The following is a 21,184-nucleotide window of genomic DNA, read 5'->3' on the forward strand; positions in this document are numbered from 1 at the left end:
CATTCAAAGGACAAAACTTTAGACCTATCCCCTACTACATTATTGTTTTGGAAGATTACTTCTAATATATTTTAAAACCCACAATACAAATATTTATTTTAATAAAGTTTATATGCAGGAAAAATTGGTACATTATGACCCATGCTTTTTTTTGTTATTATTTTTTTCTGAGATGGGGTCTTGCTCTGTTGCCCAGGCTGGAGTGCCATGGTGTGGTCTCGGCTGACTGCAACCTCCACTCCCAGGTTCAAGCTATTCTCCTCCCTCAGCCTCCTGAGTAGCTGGGTCTATAGGCATGCACCACCATGCCCAGCTAATTTTATTGTATGTTTAGTAGAGACGGGGTTTCACCATGGTTTTCAGGCCAGACTTGAACTTCTGACCTCCAGTGATCCTCCTGTCTCGGCATCCCAAAGTGTTGGGATTACAGGCGTGAGCCACCATGCCTGGACCCCATCTTTATTATATCACGTCATTTCAGCTGTCATTTCCGTTCTGCCATTATATAACTTTCCCTCATTTTCAAAATCCACCTTAAAATATAAAATTCTCGCCATGGATTTCAAAATATGCCCCCAATTTACCCTTAAATGCATTATTTGAAATACCTCTGTATTTATCCTGAGATGATCATTGTTTCTTCATTTCTATTAGATCTTGCCATTCCCTAAATTCTTATCATCAGTCCCTTTCCCTCTCATTTCCTGTATTGTCTCAAATCCCATATCTTTGCCATTTATATTTTGAAGATGTCAAATGATTTTTATCTTCAAACCGGACACATGTTCAAATCCAATAATTTTATTTTTGACACTGTGGTCTCTCTCTACTGAAGTTTTCCAGGTATACTTTGTTCTCATTAAGGCTAAAATTAGTTCTTATTTTTTTCTCAATATTTCTCCAATCTTTCAATATTCTATTCCAGCAAATGACCACCGAATCTGTTTAATTACCCATAAGCCAGAAACATGGGCTTATACATATTTACAATTCCTTTTGCCTTCATGTTGAAACAGTTATTGAAATTGTAAGGATTCATGTTCCCTTTATTTTATCAAGCTTGTTCTGCCTTTCATTTAACACCTGAGTCACTGCATTAGCCTTTTACACACATCTCTGTTCCAGGCTTAGTATCCCCCAATCTGTTCTTTACTACGGCTAGAATCATACATTGTAAAAGTATAAATCTGCTCATGTAACCTTTCTCCCCTTAAAATCCCTCAACTTTTCCTCATAGGCTTTAAAATAAAATGTAAACCTTCTAACAAACACAAGCCACATTCTGGCTTTATATTTTCCCACTTCTTTACAAACACAAACATAGAGTCAGTGCAGAATGTGGAAGCATGAATGTGGCACATTTTCGTATCTCTCTTTGATTTTCTACACCACGCTATCTCTGCATGGCTCAACCTTCCTTCTATTTCTCCCTCACCCATCAAACCAATCAGCATATAATGGTGGCCCTCCAAGTGCCAAGCCCATTGAGGCACCATGGTTCTTGTGATTCACTTCTACACATACTTTAAGACACAAGTCACCTTTACATCTTCTGAAGTTCTCTATAACTCTCTCTGATAAAGTTTATTTTCATGATGGTATGTTTCCTATTTTGATGCTGAATTGTGGCTTGTTGATGGTCGGGCAGTCTGTGAATCTTAATAAATTCTCTCGGCATCCAAAAATATTCCAAAGTCAATACAATCTACATAAAACGAGCAAAATGACTAGGGAAATGCAGCTTAAAACGAGTCTCCTAGCCCCCCACCACCACCTCTTTCCAACCTAGGTTTCTCCTATATAGAAAATCTGGGCCAGGCCCAGCACCTTGGTGAGAGGATTGTTTAAGGTCAAGAGGTCAAGACCAGCATGGGCAACATAGTGAAACCCCATCTTTACAAAAAAAAAAAAATTAGCTGGGACATGCAAGTGTAGTTCAAGCTACTCAGGAGGCTGAGGCAGGAGGATCCCTTGAGCTCAGGAGACTGAGGCTTCAGTGAGCTATGACCATGCCACTGTATTCCAGCCTGAGTGACAGAGAGAGACCCTGAATTTAAACAAATAGTAACAAAGTAAAATAAAATACATAATTTAGGGAAAAAATCGGGAGGCACCACATCACTAATAACATTGCATTTCGATTGTTAGTTTACTTTTTAGACCCATTATCACTTGTGTTCTTAAAAGACACGGATCGTGGAGCTCTTTTCTATCTCTAGAATATAGTTCACTATCTGACCTATAGTTAATACTATATTTTGCATTTACTAAGTTCTTCAGGCATCTGTAAGCTTCTTGACTACAGTGACCATATATGTCTATATATGACAATAAATATAAAGTTGTGTGAAAATTGAAGAACATCTAGTCCAATACCCTAATTATATGAGAGAGAAGTTCTGTAATTTGCACAAAACAACAACAACAAAAACACCCAAAAGCCCCCACAAAAATCTCTGTGGATTTGGATTATAAAATTTAAAAATACTTCTTGGGCCAGGCGCGGTGGCTCACGCCTGTAATCCCAACACTTTGGGAGGTCGAGGTGAGCAGATCACGAGGTCAGGAGATCAAGACCATCCTGGCTAACACGGTGAAACCCCGTCTCTACTAAAAATACAAAAAATTAGCCAGGCGTGGTGGCAGGCGCCTGTAATCCCAGCTACTCGGGAGGCTGAGGCAGGAGAATGGTGTGAACCCTGGAGGCAGAGCTTGCAGTGAGCCGAGATCGCGCCACCGCACTCCAGCCTGGGCAACAGAACGAGACTCCGTCAAAAAAAAAAAATTCTTATACACACTTTTTACATGTAGAAGAGTGTTTTAATTTGGAGAACAGGCACAAAACTGCTGTGAATTCATTTTTATCTGAGTAACCACATGTAGAATAGACACCGGATTTTAAAAAATCTGTATATTAAAAAGTTTTAAAATATAATACCTAATTTAAAAAAAATTTCCAAAAAATGCATTTTCTGAACATCATACACTAACTTATCATGAGTAAAATTAGAAATACACTAGACATTTTCTTATTGGTAAACCTTATCTATGTCTGAATTTCATGTAATCAAATCAAAAGTTATTAGTACATAACATGTTTAAAGCACAGTCTACTTATTCAGTTTCTTTAACATACATATGTCCTTCTAGAATACACATAGTTAATTAGACTTTTTCTTTTCTGCACTCCCTGTTATACTTCTAAATTCACACGCTTGGCATTACTGGAGTGATTACTAAGTGCCAGGCACTGTGCTTCACATTTTGCATATACTATTGGTCTTATTTCAATTTTTACTGGCCGGCGAAAGCACTGGGAGTGCTATGGACTGAATTATTGTGTCCCCCTAAATTCATATGTTTTAGCCCTAATTCTCCATATGACGGTATTTAGAGGTGGGATCTTTAGAAGGCAAATAGAATTAAATAAAGTCACAGATGTGATACCCCCACCATGGAATTCATGCCCTTATAATGAAATGAAGAAACCAGGGGTCACTTTATCTGCCATGTGACCAGACAATGAATGGGAAACTGTCTGCAAACTAAGAAGAGGGTCCCCACCAGGATCCATATCTATTTGTGCTTTTGCTTTCTCTCTGTGCCATGTGAGGACACAGCAAGAAAGGGGCCATCTATAAACCAGCAAGAGAGAACTCACCAGAACCCAACCATGCTGATATCCTGATCTTGGACTTTCTATTTACACAGCTAGGAGAAGTATGTTTTTGTTGTTAACCAATCCATTCAATGGTATTTTGTTATGGCAGCCCAAGATGACTAATATAGCTGTTTAAAATTACTTTGGTTGAAGATTAAAATTAATTTGGGAAAATAACACTCCAGTATCAAGAGAAACAAATTTCCCCATTAAAAATAATTTGGGAAAATAACACTCCAGTATCAAGAGAAACAAATTTCCCCATTTACAAATAAAATTGTAAAAACTCTTACTGGAGTATAACACACATACAGATATGTTCATATATGTGTTCAACTGAATACATTTTCACAAACTGAATACATTTTCACCAACTGAATACATTTTCACAAATGGAATATATCATGGTAGCCAGTACTCCCATCAAGGAACTGAACTTTACCAGAATCCTAGAAGTCTCTGTCCCTCATTCTAGTTACTACTCAACTATGAGTAACCACTTTCCTGACATTTAACAGCATAGATAGTTGTGTCTAGTTTGTATTTTATGTAAATATAATCTTACAGTATGCACTCTTTTGTGTCTGGCTTCTTTCGATATTTAATGTATTATTCTACATAGTAGCAAATGATTTTCATTTTTGTATAGTATTAATTACATTTTGTGACTATACCACAGTTTATTGTTATTAATTCTACCATTGATGGACGTTTAAGCAATTTTCTTTTGTGGCGTTATTAAGAATAGTGCAGCTCTGAGCATATTAGTACACTGGTGAACATATATGCTTATTTCTGTTGGATATATATCTAGGAATGCAACTGATTATTCATGCTTTTACTTAGCTTTATTAGATATTGCCAGTTTTCCAAAGTGAATGTAGCAATTAAAGAAGAATCAAGCTTTTATGAAAATTTTAAAATTATAAATTTAAAAACGTGTACTTTATAGCTCACCGGTATCTACAAGAAAATGGAGCTCATTTGAAGAATATAATGGTGAAATTTCAGATATTCTGTAACAATTAAATACATAATCATAGGCATTTTTCTCATTTGTGTAGGGTTAAATTAGTAAAGTTCTGCATGTCAGAATGTCAGAACTTCTGTTTTTTTTTTTTTTTTTTCAGACGGAGTCTCACTCTGTTGCCCAGATTGGAGTGCAGTGGTGTGATCTCGGCTCACCGCAACCTCTGCCTCCTGGGTTCAAGCGATTGATTCTCTTGCCTCACCCTCCCAAGTAGCTGGGATTACAGGCATGCACCACCACACTCAGCTAATTTTTGTATTTTTAATACACAGGGTTTCACCATGTTCACCAGGGTGGTCTCAATCTCCTGACCTCATGATCCACTGCTTTGGCCTCCCAAAGTGCTGGGATTACAGGTGTGAGCCACCGTGCCTGGCCAGGATTTCTTTTAGAAACAGGTGTTTATCCTTGACAATTCAATCCAAATGTCAAACGTAAATTATCCAGTAAACCTGACACTGTTTTGTACTGGCGGCTTAGATTGCTATGTTTGTTCATTGTTTGGAAAAGCACACTGTACATTTGGATAACTATTTTCTTTCACTAGGATGTTAGAAAGTGGTCCTTAGTTCAGAGAATAACTGTCAAGGCAAGTTGTAGAGTCTGTCATTGAAAACATTTACTTAGGACATGCTGAAAACACATAATATTAAAACAAATACCCATTTATTGTATATCATTATGGATATGTTACATACTTAATGTGTCCACACAAAATATTAAATAACTGGGTGGGGGGAAGATGCTATTAGTAGGCCCAATTTAAATTTAAAAAAATTCCTTCAGAGAAGAAAGTTTATTGAAAAAGATCAATGGTTAAAAAAGAAAAGTTAAAGAACCAGTGCTCATAGTAGGTAGAAGAAAGTATTGCAATATAAGAGCAGTTATCCCTAAGAATAACACATACATACATACATACATGTATGTCCAATTGACTCTGAACTCAGAGTATACTAATTTGTAGAACAAGTTGAAACCTCAGGCAGTCAGAAGGGTAAGTAATTAAGATTGGATCTGTAGTGGCTGTAAAAACTGAGATGATCATCCATCTCAGGTAGGTTACGTATTTATATTTATGAATGAATGAATGGGCTTGGATTGAATGTAATCATTTTGCTCCTATGTCTGTTTATTTTTAAATGCTCTATTTCTAGTATATTCTGAAATTTTCCTCTTATTTGAAAACTTAAAGTAAAAATAAGTCATTTTTATAATCACTTAATATATGACAGTAGCATTTTCTGTTTCATTCGTGTATGTTTTAGATTTCTATCATAAAGAAGATTTTAAACGAAAAAATAAAAGGCAGCAAATAAAACTAATAAAATGTTAGTATTAGTATTAAATGCATTTTTTTCAAAATGTAATATCAGGGATATCTTAAATAACATAGCTATGTTGTCTTGCTTATCTGGCAAACAACTGCTGTTGTAAACATGAATCCAAGAACAAGGTATGAAATCGTATGACATATTTTTGAGCTGAATGTGTCAAATATCTGGCTCATTGAATCATGAATTGTCTGATCAGGAAAGGAGAAGAAAAGAACCCCTACTCCTGACCTAGAATAATTCATATCCTGTGGTATTAGGAAGATTTAAAAAAGAAGAAGAAGACATGGATAAAAAAAAAACAAAAACCACTAGACTCTTTTAATATTTGAATATAAGAGGATACTCTGACACACAGTTATTATATAGCTGGAAAGAGGATTTTGGGAGGTCAATATTGTAGCTTTCATCAGCTTATTATTGCTATCAACAAACAACTGTTCTGCTTTATCGTGATGTTTAAGGATTCTTAAATTATTAGGGGCAATAAAGACAAGCAAACATAAAGCTAAACAGAAAAATAAATACTCAAAATTTCAGCTGTATAAGATCTCAACATTTGTTATGCATTGTAAATTGTCCTATTGGTAATTACACTTATTTTAAGATCCCAGATCAATTTTATTCTGCATGTACTTTATGAAAAGAGAAAAGATCAAATATGTATATTAAGTATAAAGTTGCAAAAGCTAAAGGTTAAACTGAGTTCATTATAAGCCTTTACTAACCCTTTATTTTCTACCCTTCCATATACAATTTCCTTGGAAATTACCAAAAGGAGGAAGCTTTGACTTCAGGAATTCTTTATTCTACCATAATCTTTATTGGTTTCCTTGCTTCAATTTTCAAATCTGCAATTGAAATTAGATATAATTGCCTAGCTGAACTTCAGTAAGATGCATTTTGATTATGATACCCTCTGCTTAGAAACATTATGTTCTTTCCTATTGTGCTCAGGACAGACTATATGTTTTAGACTAGGTGTTAAGACACATAATAATCTAGCCTCATGCTATATGGCCAGTTACCTCTAAAATAGCCTTAGCATTCTCTTCATTATCCCTTTGGTACTTGAAGTCATATCTCTTAATGAGACACTTTCTTCCATCTCCTCCTCATTGATATTTGGTATCTCATTCCTTAAAATGTGTTCCATCTGTCAACTTAAGCCCATACCTTTCCCATTCCATGAAATTCTTTGCAGCTACATCGATTGATTGTTCCTTCCTCAACATCTATACAAATTCCATTCAATAATCAATTTAATTTCATTAATGTATACATACTTGTGTTTCAGTGTAATTTTTTAGTAAATATTCATTCAAAATTTCTAGAGATAATTTTATTCATTGTGGCTGTGGTATATAAGCCCTAACTATGAAAAATGTTCATATCTATATCTTCAAATACCTGTTTTAAAAAAAGTGTGTGTGTGTGTGTGTGTGTGTATGTGTGAGAGAGAGAGAGAGAGAGAAAAAATAGAGAGAATAATGAATAAGAGCTATAGAATCACTCCCCTTATACTATGGCTTTGTGCTCAGTATAGTCAGTGCTTTGTATATAATCATTGCGGTGGTAATAGTAGTTTTGTCAACAGAAAACACTTATTTTTTCTGGCCATTGTACTGAGCATGCTTCATGTGTTAACTCTGAATTCTCCTACTGTCCCTGTAAACACAGATGGAAACTCTGCTGCATACAGGTCCTATGTAATTAGCCTAGGATATCAGGCCGTAGATGACATACTTATCACAGTATGCACTCTCCATAAATAGTTGATTTTATTAATTACTTAGTTAAGCTTATATAAGCAAGTTTTTCAGGAAATAAACTGTATGATTCCTAAAAGTCATTGTTCCATACATGTAACATAATACTTTGTAAATCAGCATAGTCAAATATGAAAGACTGATCCACTTTTCAGTGTTGGCTGAAGTTATTTTTGCCTTTCTTTGTGTGCATCCAAACATGCAAGCCATTTTCTTTTATAAATCAATAACAATGAAACATACAGGTAACAATTGCTTCATATATGACAGTTAAATTAGCACCTGATTAGTTGCATTTATGCGATAGGAAAGGCAAGGACCCTCTCAACATCTGGACAAACAGTTTGATGAAAGAACTTTCCTCAGTTCAGTTCTGTGTATTCTTTTGTGTTATGAATATCTTCAAAATATAGGTTAATCAACATTTATTGAGTACTCACTCTGTAATGAGATTAATACTAAGGATTATATTATTGCCAATGATATTGTTTTATTTCACTGCCTCCTGTTACTCTTATCTGGGTACCTTAGCTTTTATCTCTTCATCCACTGACCTGTACCCAGTTGGATAAAATATCACACAATTTTTAATGGCCAAATTGATTCCTCCTTCTGCTTTAAGATGTGGTTTTCATCTGCCCTAAAACTTACCATTTCAGGGACAAACTGTTAATAACTTAGTTGTTGCACCAGTTTCTGTGTATCTAGGAATAAGAAATAAAGCAACCCTAATAAGTTCCTACTCTGGGTCTGCTCTCTGCTTTATCTAAACTGAAACTCAGAGAAAAGAATACCTACACTGAAGATTCAGGCAGCTAATTAATATTTTTAATAGATAGAAGGCTGTTTGGGTACCCACAACACTTACTTTCTTACACTCCTTTTGAGTTATTTTTGGAATTTTTCAGTCTATGTATTATAATTAATATAAATCTATCTTTCTAAAAATATAAGTATAATTAGATCAGAATGAATTTAAATTGACAAGATTTAAAATGTGAGATATTTGTTTCTGTATAATATTTTGAAAAGACATTTGGTGATGATGCCTGGATCTGATTTTATGAGCTTTTGATCTTACAAGATTCACTGCTCATGGATCACAGCTTTGCCAGTATTCTGAGTATTTGGAGATTTTATAGTTATCTTTCTGTTTTAGTTTAATTGTATTGTAGTATGAGAAAATATTTTGTATGATTTATATTCTTTTAAATTTGTTAAGCTAGATCCAGGATGTGATCTACCTTAGTAAATATTCCATGTAAGCTTAAATATGTGTTTTGCTGTTTTTAAATAGAGTGCTCTATAAATGTCAATTTGATAAAATTGATCAATACTGCTCTTCATTTCAACCATATCCTTGTTGATTTTTTGCCTGCTCCATGTCAATTATTGATGAGGGGGGTGGGGAATTATCCAACTATAATAGCAAATTTGTCTCTTTCTCTTTTCAGTTCTATCAGGTTTTCCCTCAAATATTTTGATATTGTGTTGTTAGGTACATACCAGTTAGGGTTGTGTTCTTCTTGGAGAATTGACCTTTTTTATCATTATGTAGTTACCTTTTTTATCCCTGACAATTTCCCCTTTCCTGACATCTTCTTGTCTGAAATATACTTTGGCTTTCTTTCGATTAATGATAGTATACTATCTTCCTTCATCCTTTTAATTTGTCATAATCTTTACATTTAAAATGAATTTCTTGCAGACAGCATATAGCTGGGGCTTGCTTGTAATTTATCTAGGCTAATAATTATTGCTATTTTACCAATGTCATTAGACATATTTAAAGTGATTACTCATATATTTATGTTAAAATGAAATATATTTGTAACTGTTTTCTTTCATTACGTTTGTTCTTTGTTACTAGTCTCTACCTCTTGTTCTACCTTTTTTGTTTTAATTATTTTATATTATTCCATTTTATTTGGCACAGTAGTTACACTTCGTTTTTACATATCTGTAGGTGAACTAGGTTTTATAATATGCATTGTTAAATAAAGTTAGTTCAGCTCCAAATAACACTATATTTTATTTGTAGCATCGGTACCTTGTAACACAGTGTTCCACATTCTCCCTACTGTTGCTTCTGATGTTGCTGTCATCATTATTTTACTTACTTATATTCTTGAATTACCTAAATGTATTGTTATTACTATTGCTTTAAATAATTAACCGTTAGATCAATTAAAAATAAGACAAATAAAATATTTCACTTTATTCTTTTTTTGATGCCCCTTTAAAAATGTAGATTCAAGATTCTGACTTATATCATTCTTCTTCTTCCAGAAAAACTTTTTTTTTAACGTTTCCTGTATGACAGTTCTGCTGTCAGTGTCATTAGTTTTGGTTTGAGAATATTACTTCTCCTTTATTTTTGAAGAATTATTTTTCTGGATATAGAATTCTAAGTTGGCAGGGATTTTTTTTTTCTCCCTCAGTACATTAGAGATTTGATAATCTTGTTTTCATTATTTTAGGGGAGAAGTCAGCTGTAATTCTAAACCTAATTCTTCTGTAAGTAAGGTGCCCCTTACCAGCTTCTTTCAAGACCTTTTTTTTTTGTTTTGTTTTACTGCAATTGAAATAAAATATTCCTACTGTGGTTTGTGTGTATGAGAAAGACTGTGTGTGTGTGTGTGTGTGTGTGTTTGTGTGTGTCTGAATGTAATATTTACCCTGCTTGGTGTTTTCTGAGCTTCTTGGTTTGTGGATTAGTAGCTGTTATTAATTTTGTAAAGTTCATGGCCATTTTAGTTCTCGTTTATTTTTTTCTCTAATGTTTTCTTATAAATTTTTAATATTTCTCCACAGTTCCTGAATATTTTGTTTTTAAAATCTTTTTTCTTCTCTTTGTACTTCAATCGGTAAATTTCTATCTTCAAGATTGCCCCTAGCTTCGTTTATTATTTCCTGAATAGTGTTGAGTCTACTGATAAGTTCATTAAACACATTCATTTCTGTTACTTTAAGAAAGTTTTCTGCATTTTATTTTTTACTTTTTCTTAATGTATCCATGTCAATGTGTCCTGAAGTAGTTGGTGTAAGATTCAGTTTATACATTTCTTATGAGATTTTACAGAATTCAGTGTGAAAACTACCTGGGGCTGAGTTTTCTTTGTAACAATGATTTTTACAATGAATCCAATAAAAGACTACTCACATTTTGTTTTTTCTTTTGTGAGTTTGATGATGTGTTATCATTTCACCTAAGTATTCATAAAGGTATTATGAAGTTGTTTATAATATTTTCTTATTAACATTCAAGTGTCTATATGATTTATAGTGATAATCCTTCTATCCTTGATATTGATAATTTTTTGTTCACTTAGTGTTTTCTTGAATAATATACCTAGGCTACTATCAATTTTCCTGGTGTTGGAAATAATAAACTTTGGTCTGTTAATTTTTTTCATCACTTTTTAGTATGAAATATTTACTAATTTTCTTTGTGATTCTTCCTATCATTATGGATTATTTAGAAGTTGTTTAATCTCCAAATTTTAAGTATCATATCTTATTACTTATGACAAATTTAATTTAATTATTATCAAAATATATTCACTGTATAATTTCATTTTTTTAAAAAGTATTTAGATTTGTTTGATTTTTTATGAGGACTTTGTGTATGTATCATCTGCATTGAGTTTTCTGTATTTTTTAGGTATATTGTTCTATAATTCTCAATTAAATCATTCTGGATGAGAAGGGACCTAAGAATATCTACATCTTTAGTAGTTTTTTCTCTAATTGCTCTGTCAAATGCTTTGTGAGAAGTGCTAAAATTTCCACGCTTGCTGTTTTGGGCTGCCTCTTTGATTCTATCAATATCTTTCTCGTGCATTTTGAAGCTCTGTTATTAAGTGTAAACATATTTGTTAAACAAGGTTTACAGGAGGGCATTGTTTTGCACTAACTTCCTGAACTAGGTCCCATCAAACCAGACCAAACCAAAATACTATAACTTATACTATGTGCAAGGAAGTAGGTAGATCCCCAAATAGACCAGCTTTCCCTGAAGACAGGAGATTCATAGCAACCAGTCAAAAAGAACCTAGTCTACCTGAGTCAGTGTGATAAGAAATGTCTCCTTTGCTTCAACCTTACAAGAAAAGTGACCTGTAGTAACTTTATGTTAACCAATCTGCTTTTTAAAATTGTTCTGCCTTCTAGCTCCTCCCTTACAAAAACCAACCATTCTGGCATGGCCTGTGGAATATTCATTCTATTTTATAAAATGAGGTGTTTCCTGATTCCAGAATTAAAAATAAAAAATGTATATCTTTATGTTAAATTTGTTGTAATTTTGTCTTTTGACACATTTATGATGGTTATTTTTTATAAACTTCTCATTATATTGCTAGAAAATATCCCTTTTTACATATAGTAATACATTTTACTCTGAAGCTCATCTTATTTGATATTATGATATATTTATCTATAATAAATATTATACATTACATAGTTGATATATTATTGATAATACTAAATATGAGAGTTCTCTCATATTTCACCTTTAGGCAGTGAAACTTTATGCTGCAGGTTTAGTTAATGACTCGTTATAAGGAAGTAAGAAGTAAGTCTAAAATTATAACGACCCACATTAGTTACAATGACTATCTTGTGATTCTAATGCTTTTAGTAATCATTTCGTGCTCATTAGTACAAATGAGAAAGATTCCATACCAAGCTAAAAATTTAAAAACTAAGTTTTAGTTTAAAAGAAATATTTAAAAATCATTTTTCATTATTACCACATTAGATACATTCCAAATTTAAAACAAACATACCTAAGAAGAAAAGATCTAAACCATTTCATAATAAGAAATAAAACAAAAATTAGAAAAACATTTTTTATCACTGGCTTTCAAATAAGTTATATGCTAACAGCAATTCTCTCTTGTTTTAATTATCATGATGAATTTGGGGTTACTGTATTACCATACAGCCTATCCAGTCAGAGCACACACTTTGCTTAAACCTTATCAACTCTATAAAGATTTCACTGGCTTCTTCATCTTTCCTTCGGACACTTTCTGTCTTTAAAAATTATGGTGACCTTCTCCAATTAAGAATTATATAGTGTTCTGTATTTTTTCTTTCTATTAACTATTATATTTTAGGTGGTGCCATTTTTATAGAAACATTCATAGCAAGTAGTATGTATGTTGTAATAGAAAGACAAGGAAATAAAATAAAAATAATTAATAATTTGATACGTAAACTTTTAAAGTAAATACTGATTAACTTCATGTGTAAAATTTGCATAAACTTTTAAAGTAAATACTGATTATTAACTTCATATGTAAAGTTTGCATCTGAAATTATCAACTCATGTTTTCTATAGCTATCATGTTAAAAAGATTTACAGTTAGAGGGGCCTGGCGCAGTGTCTCACGCCTGTAATCCCAGCACTTTGGGATGCCGGGGTGGGCAGATCATGAGGTCAGGAGATCGAGACCATCCTGGCTAACACGGTGAAACCCCGTCTCTACTAAAAATACAAAAAAATTAGCCGGGCGTGGTGGAGGGCGCCTGTAGTCCCGGCTACTCGGGAGGCTGAGGCAGGAGAATGGCGTGAACCCGGGAGGCAGAGCTTGCAGTGAGCCGAGATCGCGCCACTGCACTCCAGCCTGGGCGACAGAGCAAGACTCCGTCACACACAAAAAAAGAAGATTTACAGTTAGAAAGTAGGAGTACTTTCAGGATATTGTGCATCAGAGTGACTATAATTAATGACAATATATTGTATTCTTGGAAAATGCTAGAGTGGATTTTAAGTGTTTTTACCACAAAAATGATAACTATGTTAGGTTATAGATTTGTTAAATAGCTAGATTTAACCATCCCACAATGTATATATACTTCAAAACATCATGCTGTACACAGTAAATACATACAATTGCATATGTCAATGAAAAAAATAAATTTGAAAGAAAAGGAAAAACTTTGAATTACTTGATTCAACATGTTTGTATTAATCATGATTTCCTAGTATAGTGAAGAGCAATTTAGTGTTGATAATTGAATCAAGCATGAATTATCAATGACATAATATGAAAAATTATTAGAATGCTCTACAAATGAAAAAATGAAGCTGTTACCACCTGAATCCACTGAAAAGCTTTACCATCTCAAAAAGTAAGACAATTAGTGTTTTGTGCCTCCTCATGAAATTCAGTATGAAGTACATGGGACAATCTATGAGATAGTCTCATTAAAATACTTGGCCTGAATCTAATCAAAATTCTAGAATTAACATTTACGTGGGAATTTACATGGGAAATAATTTCCATTTACATGGGAAAACACATAATAAAGGAAAAAATATAAATGCAACTAAAAAATAGACAGACATATTAGGATATGGTACATTCAAATGGACCGCTAACAGGGTGAGGGGGACAAATCTAGACTGTAAGAAACTTAAGAGACACATCGAATACAAATGCAATAGGTGGTCTTTATGGATCCTGATTCACGTAAACAAATGGTGTAATTTTTACGATATCAGACAAATTTGATTCTTGATTAGGTGCAAATTTATATAAAGGAAACACTTGATAATTTTGCTTGAAAAATACTGGCTTTACCTTTAAGTAAGACTGTGTCCTCTGTTCAGAGATTCAGTGGTAAAATGACATGTGGAATTTTCTTTAAAGGCCTTAGCAAAAAAAAGATGAAGGGATGCATATAAACCACATGTAGCAAAATCCTGATAAGTTGGGAAATGAAGAGATTCACTGTACTTTCCTCACTACTTTAAATATATATTTTAAGTTTTGTTAACATTTTGTAAAGTATAATATTTTCACTGACAGAAACAGAATGAAAAACTTGAAGGACAAATAGTAAAGGTTTTTTATTTTTATTTTTTTTCTGAGATGGAATCTTGCTCCATCACCCAGGCTGGAGTGCAGTAGCACGATCTCGGCTCACTGCAACCTCTGCCTCCCAGGTTCAAGTGATTCTTCTGCCTCAGCCTTTGAGTAGCTGGGATTACAGGTGCCCACCATGGTGCCCAGCTAAGTTTTGCATTTTTAGTAGAGACAGGGTTTCCTGGCTGGTCTCGAATTCCTGACCTCATGATCTGCCTGCCTCAGCCTCCCAAAGTGCTGGGATTACAGGCGTGAGTCACTGTGCCTGGCCTAGTAAATGTTAATTTAAACATAGTTTGATCTTATTTATACTTCCTCTTAAGCTATCTTTTGTGACTCAATTAATGGGTCATTTGTTGATTAAATACAGTATCATCTAGCATAATAAAATGTTTTTTTCTATAAATTATGTATGTTTTGAAGGCCCAGCCCCCCAGTACTTGAGAATGTGACTGCATTCGGAGATAGGTTCTATAAACAGGTGATTAAGATTAAATGAAGTAATTAGGGTGGGCTCGAATCCAATTTGAGCAGCGTCCTTATAAGAAGAGAAAATTAGTACACACAAGAGGCATCAAAGATTATATGTACAGAGAAAAAATCATGTAAGGCCCCAGTCAGAAGACAGCCATCTACAAGCCAAGTGGGAAGGTTCCAAGATAAACCAAACCTGACAACATTTTGATCTCAGACTTCTGGATACCATAACTGAGAAAATAAATTGTTTAAGCCACTCAGTCTGTGATACTATACTTTTGTTTTGGCAGCCCTACTAAACTAATACAGCGTTGCAGAGAATACAGAAGTGTAAAGATAAGAAACCCCAAAATAATTAAGAAAATATGAAACATGAAGGAAATTAGTGCAGATTCTTAGGAGACCATAATCTATCTATTTTGCTAAAAATGTTTTACTAGGTAACTAATATTTTTGGACTAGATCTTACATTCTCAAGGACAAATTTTAAATGCATTAATACAGTATTGAGTTTACGGAATGCAGTGGGCCAGATAAATTAAGAAATTTAATTAAAAATTAAATATAAACATGTAAGAGTAAAACTCTTAACATAGAAAGTTGAATTTAACCACAAGATTATGGGTACCTTATTTTTTAAAAGATGATTTATGAAATCTTTCTTGTATTTGCAAAATGATTTATGTATATGTTCATAAGTGTTTGGCCAGGTGAGTAGGCAAAAAAAAAATAAAAAATAAAAAGCACAGAAAATCAATGAAGAGGAGATGGTGGTTTATGGAAGTCAAAGAGAACTGGATTCTAGAGACAACTCCAACAATGATTAGCTACTGACTCACACTACCAAAATCTTTAGTTATCATTTCACAGAGAAAAAGAGGACTATATATATATATTAGTCTTTTTAGTGTTGCTATAACAGAATACTTGAGGCTGAATAATTTGTAAAGAAAAGAGGTTTATTTGGCTCATGATTCTAGGTCTTGTGAGGGACTCCCTCATGCTGCTTCCTCTCGTGGCAGAAAGCAGAAGAGTGCAAAAAGATTAGAGGGTAAGGGAGGAAGCAAGAGAGAGAGAAACCAAGGAAGCCAGACTCTTTTTGAACAACCAGTTCTCATGAGAAACAACCGATTCTCTCAACAGTGAGAACTCACTCCCCCAAATAAGTGCATTAATGTATTCATAAAAGGTCTACCCCCATGACCTAAACATCACATACCAGGCCTCACTTCCCAATACTACTACATCGGGGATCAAATTTTAGCATGAGTTTTCATGGGGAGAAACCACATCAAGCTCTATCTATCTACCTATCATCTATCTATCTGTCTGTCTGTCTGTCTATCTATCTATCTATTTACCTACCTACATACCTATATATGATTATAAGAAACATGAGGTTAATTATAAGAAACTGGCTCATGTGATTATGGAGCCTTGAAATACGAAGATAGAGGCAGCAGCAGATTTGATGTCTGATGAGAGCCCTCTTTTGCTCTTAAAAAAATGGTTTGCCTACCACTGCCTTCTTTCTGTGTCTGTATTTCAGAGGAAGAGAGTTGTGGTGTCCTCATCCTCTTATAAAGGCATGAATCTCATCATGGGGTCCTTGCTCTCATGACCTCATTTAAACCTAATTAGCATCCACAGGCTCCACTTCCAAATAACATTACACTGAAGATTAGGGCTTCAACATATAAATTAGTGGGTACACAATTCGGTCCATAGCATTGGGCACTGGTACAACAAATTCATGTCTTTCTCAAAAGCAAAATACAGTCATCCCTTGATATCCAAGGAGGATTGGTCCCAGGACCTCTCACAGATACCAAAACCCAGATGTTCAAGTTTCTAAAATGGTGTAATATTTGCATATAACTTGTGCATGTCCTTTCATATACTTTAAATCATCTCTAGATTACTTATAATACCTAACACAATGTAAGTGCTGTGTAAATATTTGCTATACTCTATTGTTTAAGGAGTAAATGACAAGAAAATTGAATCTGCACATGTTCAGTACAGATGCAATTTTTTTTCAAATGTGTTTGATTCACAGTTGGTTGAATCTATGGATGTGGAACCCACAGATACAGAAGGCTGACTATATATTCATTCCATTTTAACAGCCCCAAGAGCCTTAATTCATTTCAGCATCAACTCTGAAGTCTAAAATTCAAAGCCTCTTCTAAGCATTTTTAAAATCAGATATGGATGAGACTCCAAGTAAAAATCCATCCTGAAACTAAATATCCCTCCAGCTATGAAACTGTGAAACTAGATAAGGTATGCAATTTCAAAATACAGATATGGGACAGGAGTAGGATAGACATCCTATTCCAAGGTAAAAATCTGAAGAAAGAAATGGATAATTTATCTCAAGATAGTCCAAAACCTAGCAAGGCAAATATCATTAAATATTAACATGTTAATCCTGTCTGGTTTGATGCTCTGCCTTTCAGAACCACTGGGGCAGCACTGCTGCCTCCATGGCTCTGCTGGTCATGGGCCATACCCCCAAGGATTTATGGGGACTGGTACCTGGCCTGGCTTAGTCAAGGTCATGTCCCTTACTCTTTGAGACCAAAGAGGCATCCCCAGTGATCTCTGAATTGCCTTTGGGAGAATTCTTCCATTCTCTTGAAGAATAGCATATATTTGTAGCAGAATAGCAAAATAATTCAGTCCTAAAAAATAGAAATCCAAGAGCCTTCCTTCATTTCATCCCATCACTTTCCCTTTCAGTTCAAACCGGCAGTGTGCCTGCTCATATAATCCTGTGTGTATGTTTTCCTGTATATATCACCCATCTAAACACTTTGTGTACATACTTGTATAGAAAATTTAATTGTGCTAGTTTTCATTTGTATCAGTTTGCTAGAGCCTCCCTTATTAAAACTTATTGCAGCTTCACCTCTTTCTAAGATAATTCAATAAAGCCATGGAACTTCTAAGATTTTTGAGTTTGTTTTAAATCAGAAGCACACCTCTGAAATTTTGAAATAGTGAATCAAAGGGTCTTCAGACTGATAATTTATTTTTCTTATTTTATTCTCTCAACATTCTAATTAAATGTATATGTAAACTTGTTCATCTCAATCATTGTGGTAACAAGATTTTTCTTCTATTATCTCTTCTTTTCATTTTATTATTATTATTACTTTAAAAGTAGTAGTAGGGGTTACCTGAATTAGCTTTGGTACTTGGAGTTTCTAAGAAACATATCTGAATACTTCATTCATATCCTGTATACCCTCTTTCGCTATTTTCCAAAATTTGTTAAGTTGCTCACAAAGTGGCTCTCATATATTACTTCATTTAATTCAGATCCTTTAAAGATCTGTAATATTTCAAAATGTGCTAATTTCCTTCAAAAGCTTTTGACCAACCTTAATGGATTTGATGATGAAAGGGGAAACACTGCCTACAGCAAGAAATGGTGTGAAAGGAAAAGCACTGGATATTTCCTGAGTTTGGTAACGACTAGTGCAATTTATTTGCAATCCCTATGTATAAAAACAGTTTGGCTCATCCAAGAAGGTACTGCAGTTCTCTAGAATTAAGTCCTGTCATGAAATCGCTTGGACTCATTTAATGCTTATTGATTTTCATAAACAAACACTGAATTGTTGGGTGGTTAAGATGAAACAATCGCATAAACTGATATGCTTTCTCCAGTACAGATATGGTTTCTCCAATACAGACACCCATTACTTGGAATGTCTTCCTTTCATGGCCTTTTCTTCTGATTTAATACTCACAAGTTATTTCTTCCCGGAATAATTTTGCCATCAAATACCTAAAATCTGAACAGAAACTGAATTATTTTGTTCATTATACTCTCTTTATTATTTATTTGTCAATTCCTCTATAAAACCGTGATTTTTCCTTCATGTTTCTAAGTACATTGCAGATGTCAGTACACTTGCCTTTAAATACTTCGTCATGAACGCCATGAGCTAGATCTGAATTTTGTTTAGCTTTTCTTTTGAGTTAAAATATACATACAATGAATTACACTAGACAAAGTGCGCATTCACTGTCATTTGACAATTGCACACACCTTTATAATCCAAAGACCTATCAAGCAGGAGGGCTTAAGCAAGTGCATCAGTGGCCCTCTGGAACAGCTCTAGCTTACTGTGTTTCAGACTACATCGGGGAAGGATTAAGGCTCTTCCAATGCAGCAGGAAGTTAAATGTCTGCAGTCACACTGCCCATGCCAACTGTGGATCAGATCCTCTGGCCGTGGGGACAAATGCATTGCAAAGGACTGGATCTTGTGTACAGTGTCTCTCTCCACTTTTTGTACTTAACCACTTTAGACTTGACCTTAGTGTGCATGTTGTTTGTTTTCAGCAATCTTGAATCATGTGCTGGTTTCTTCTGTGGGTGGCAATTATCTGCTTTTAACTTTGGCCACATTCATGTCATGTTCTATTCCGCAGCACATTCTGACTATCCAGTGAATAGGGAAATAGGTAGTATAAATAATCAACTTTGTACTTCTTTATAAAGATTATTGTGGATATTCCTAGGTACTTTGAACATTCATATAAACTTTAAAATCAGTTTGCCACTTTCCACCAACACACACACACATACACACACACAGCTTAATGTAATTTGGATTGTGTTTGTCTTAAATCTGTAAGTCAATTAGGAAAACAAAATTGCCACTCTCAATTGTCTTCAAGTATTAGTACCTTGAATTTTATGAAATTCATTTCCTACAATTAAACTCACATAAATCCTCTCTACATCATTGTTGCTATTTGTATTTTTGCAGAAGGGGATTAGTTCTAGAAAAAAAAAGAAAGAGAGATGAGAGCAACTTCACTCTAGAAGATTCAACGTTCACAAAGACTTTCCATCATGTAGTCAGATCTGTCGTTAGAAAACTTAGTCTCTTATTTTCCAGTACTGGAAAAATTAACATCATCATCTTCTTCATTTTTCTTTTCTTTATTTATTTAAAAAATTTTTTATTATTATTATACTTTAAGTTCTAGGGTACATGTGCACATTGTTGAAGACAGTGTGGCAATTCATCCTCTTCATTTTTCTTCATCATCATCATTATCATTGTCTTCTTTATACCATCATATATTTTAAATAAAATTACAGAACCAAAAACAAAGTAAAAGTTAAAAAAAATTTCTACATAGGATGTCAGAATCCTACTAAAATGAATTAGAATTGAACCTATTTTCAATGTCTTCACTTTAAAAATATCTTTTTTTTCTGATTATAAATTGAATTTATATGTATTTGAAAAAAATGTTTAGAGAAAGGCCTTAGAAAGAAAACACAAGTAACAATTAAACTCACAATTCCAGGGAAAACCAATGTTAATATTTGTGTGTACTTCACAGTAAACTACATAAAATAAATGAATAAAAATATAGGAATATTTATAGTAATGTACATACATAAAAGAATGCTATACAAACATCATTTTTTAAAGTTAAAATTAGGTTAGTTATTTTTATCATGCTTTCACATATCAAAATAAACACGAAGTATTTTGATGTGTCAGTTAATATCCTTTGAAAATATAATTTATACTAATTACTATATAAAAATGAAATATCATTAATTTATTTACCCAAAGTTGAGAATTCTTTACATATTTTTACTATTATAAGTAATGCTATGATATTTTTTCCCATAAATATTTGATTAAATTACTTAATATTACTCTGGAATAATTTCTTAAAAGGAAACTCTGGATCTTGGCCATATTGCCACATTTTCTCTGCAGTGTGGGGCTTTATCATTCTATATTCTGTACTAGAAGGCACCTGTCTCCTCACATCCTCACTGACTGTAAGTGATACCATGTTTATATTACAACACCTTGATAGGTACAAGAGAAAAATATATGGACCCTACATTCCTGGAAGAAAAATTCACAAAAAGAGAATATACACAGATTAAAAGACAGTAGGATTAGTTATTAGGAAGATGAATACAATAAAGAGGATGAAGTGGGTGGAATAATTGTGTCCCAGAAATATCCCTGTCCTAATCCCTG

The 21,184-nt window shown here is 33.7% G+C and overlaps 1 protein-coding gene across 7 annotated transcripts in view; it reads left to right on the forward strand.

Moving 5' to 3' along the window:
* The window catches only part of ADAM29 (ADAM metallopeptidase domain 29), a 105,209-nt gene that overhangs the window by 35,274 nt on the left and 48,751 nt on the right, over positions 1 to 21,184 (forward strand). For 2 of the 7 annotated variants that reach the window (XR_008524882.1, XR_008524881.1), the window contains one exon: positions 4,792 to 5,092. The exons of the other annotated variants lie outside the window; for them this stretch is intronic. The gene's annotated coding sequence lies outside the window, so the exon portion shown is untranslated. Of the gene's footprint in view, positions 1 to 4,791; positions 5,093 to 21,184 lie in introns of those variants that run through there. 7 annotated transcript variants of the gene reach the window in all.

The sequence above is a fragment of the Pongo abelii genome, chromosome 3 (assembly GCF_028885655.2).
Source record: "Pongo abelii isolate AG06213 chromosome 3, NHGRI_mPonAbe1-v2.0_pri, whole genome shotgun sequence".
NCBI classification, from domain to species: domain Eukaryota; kingdom Metazoa; phylum Chordata; class Mammalia; order Primates; family Hominidae; genus Pongo; species Pongo abelii.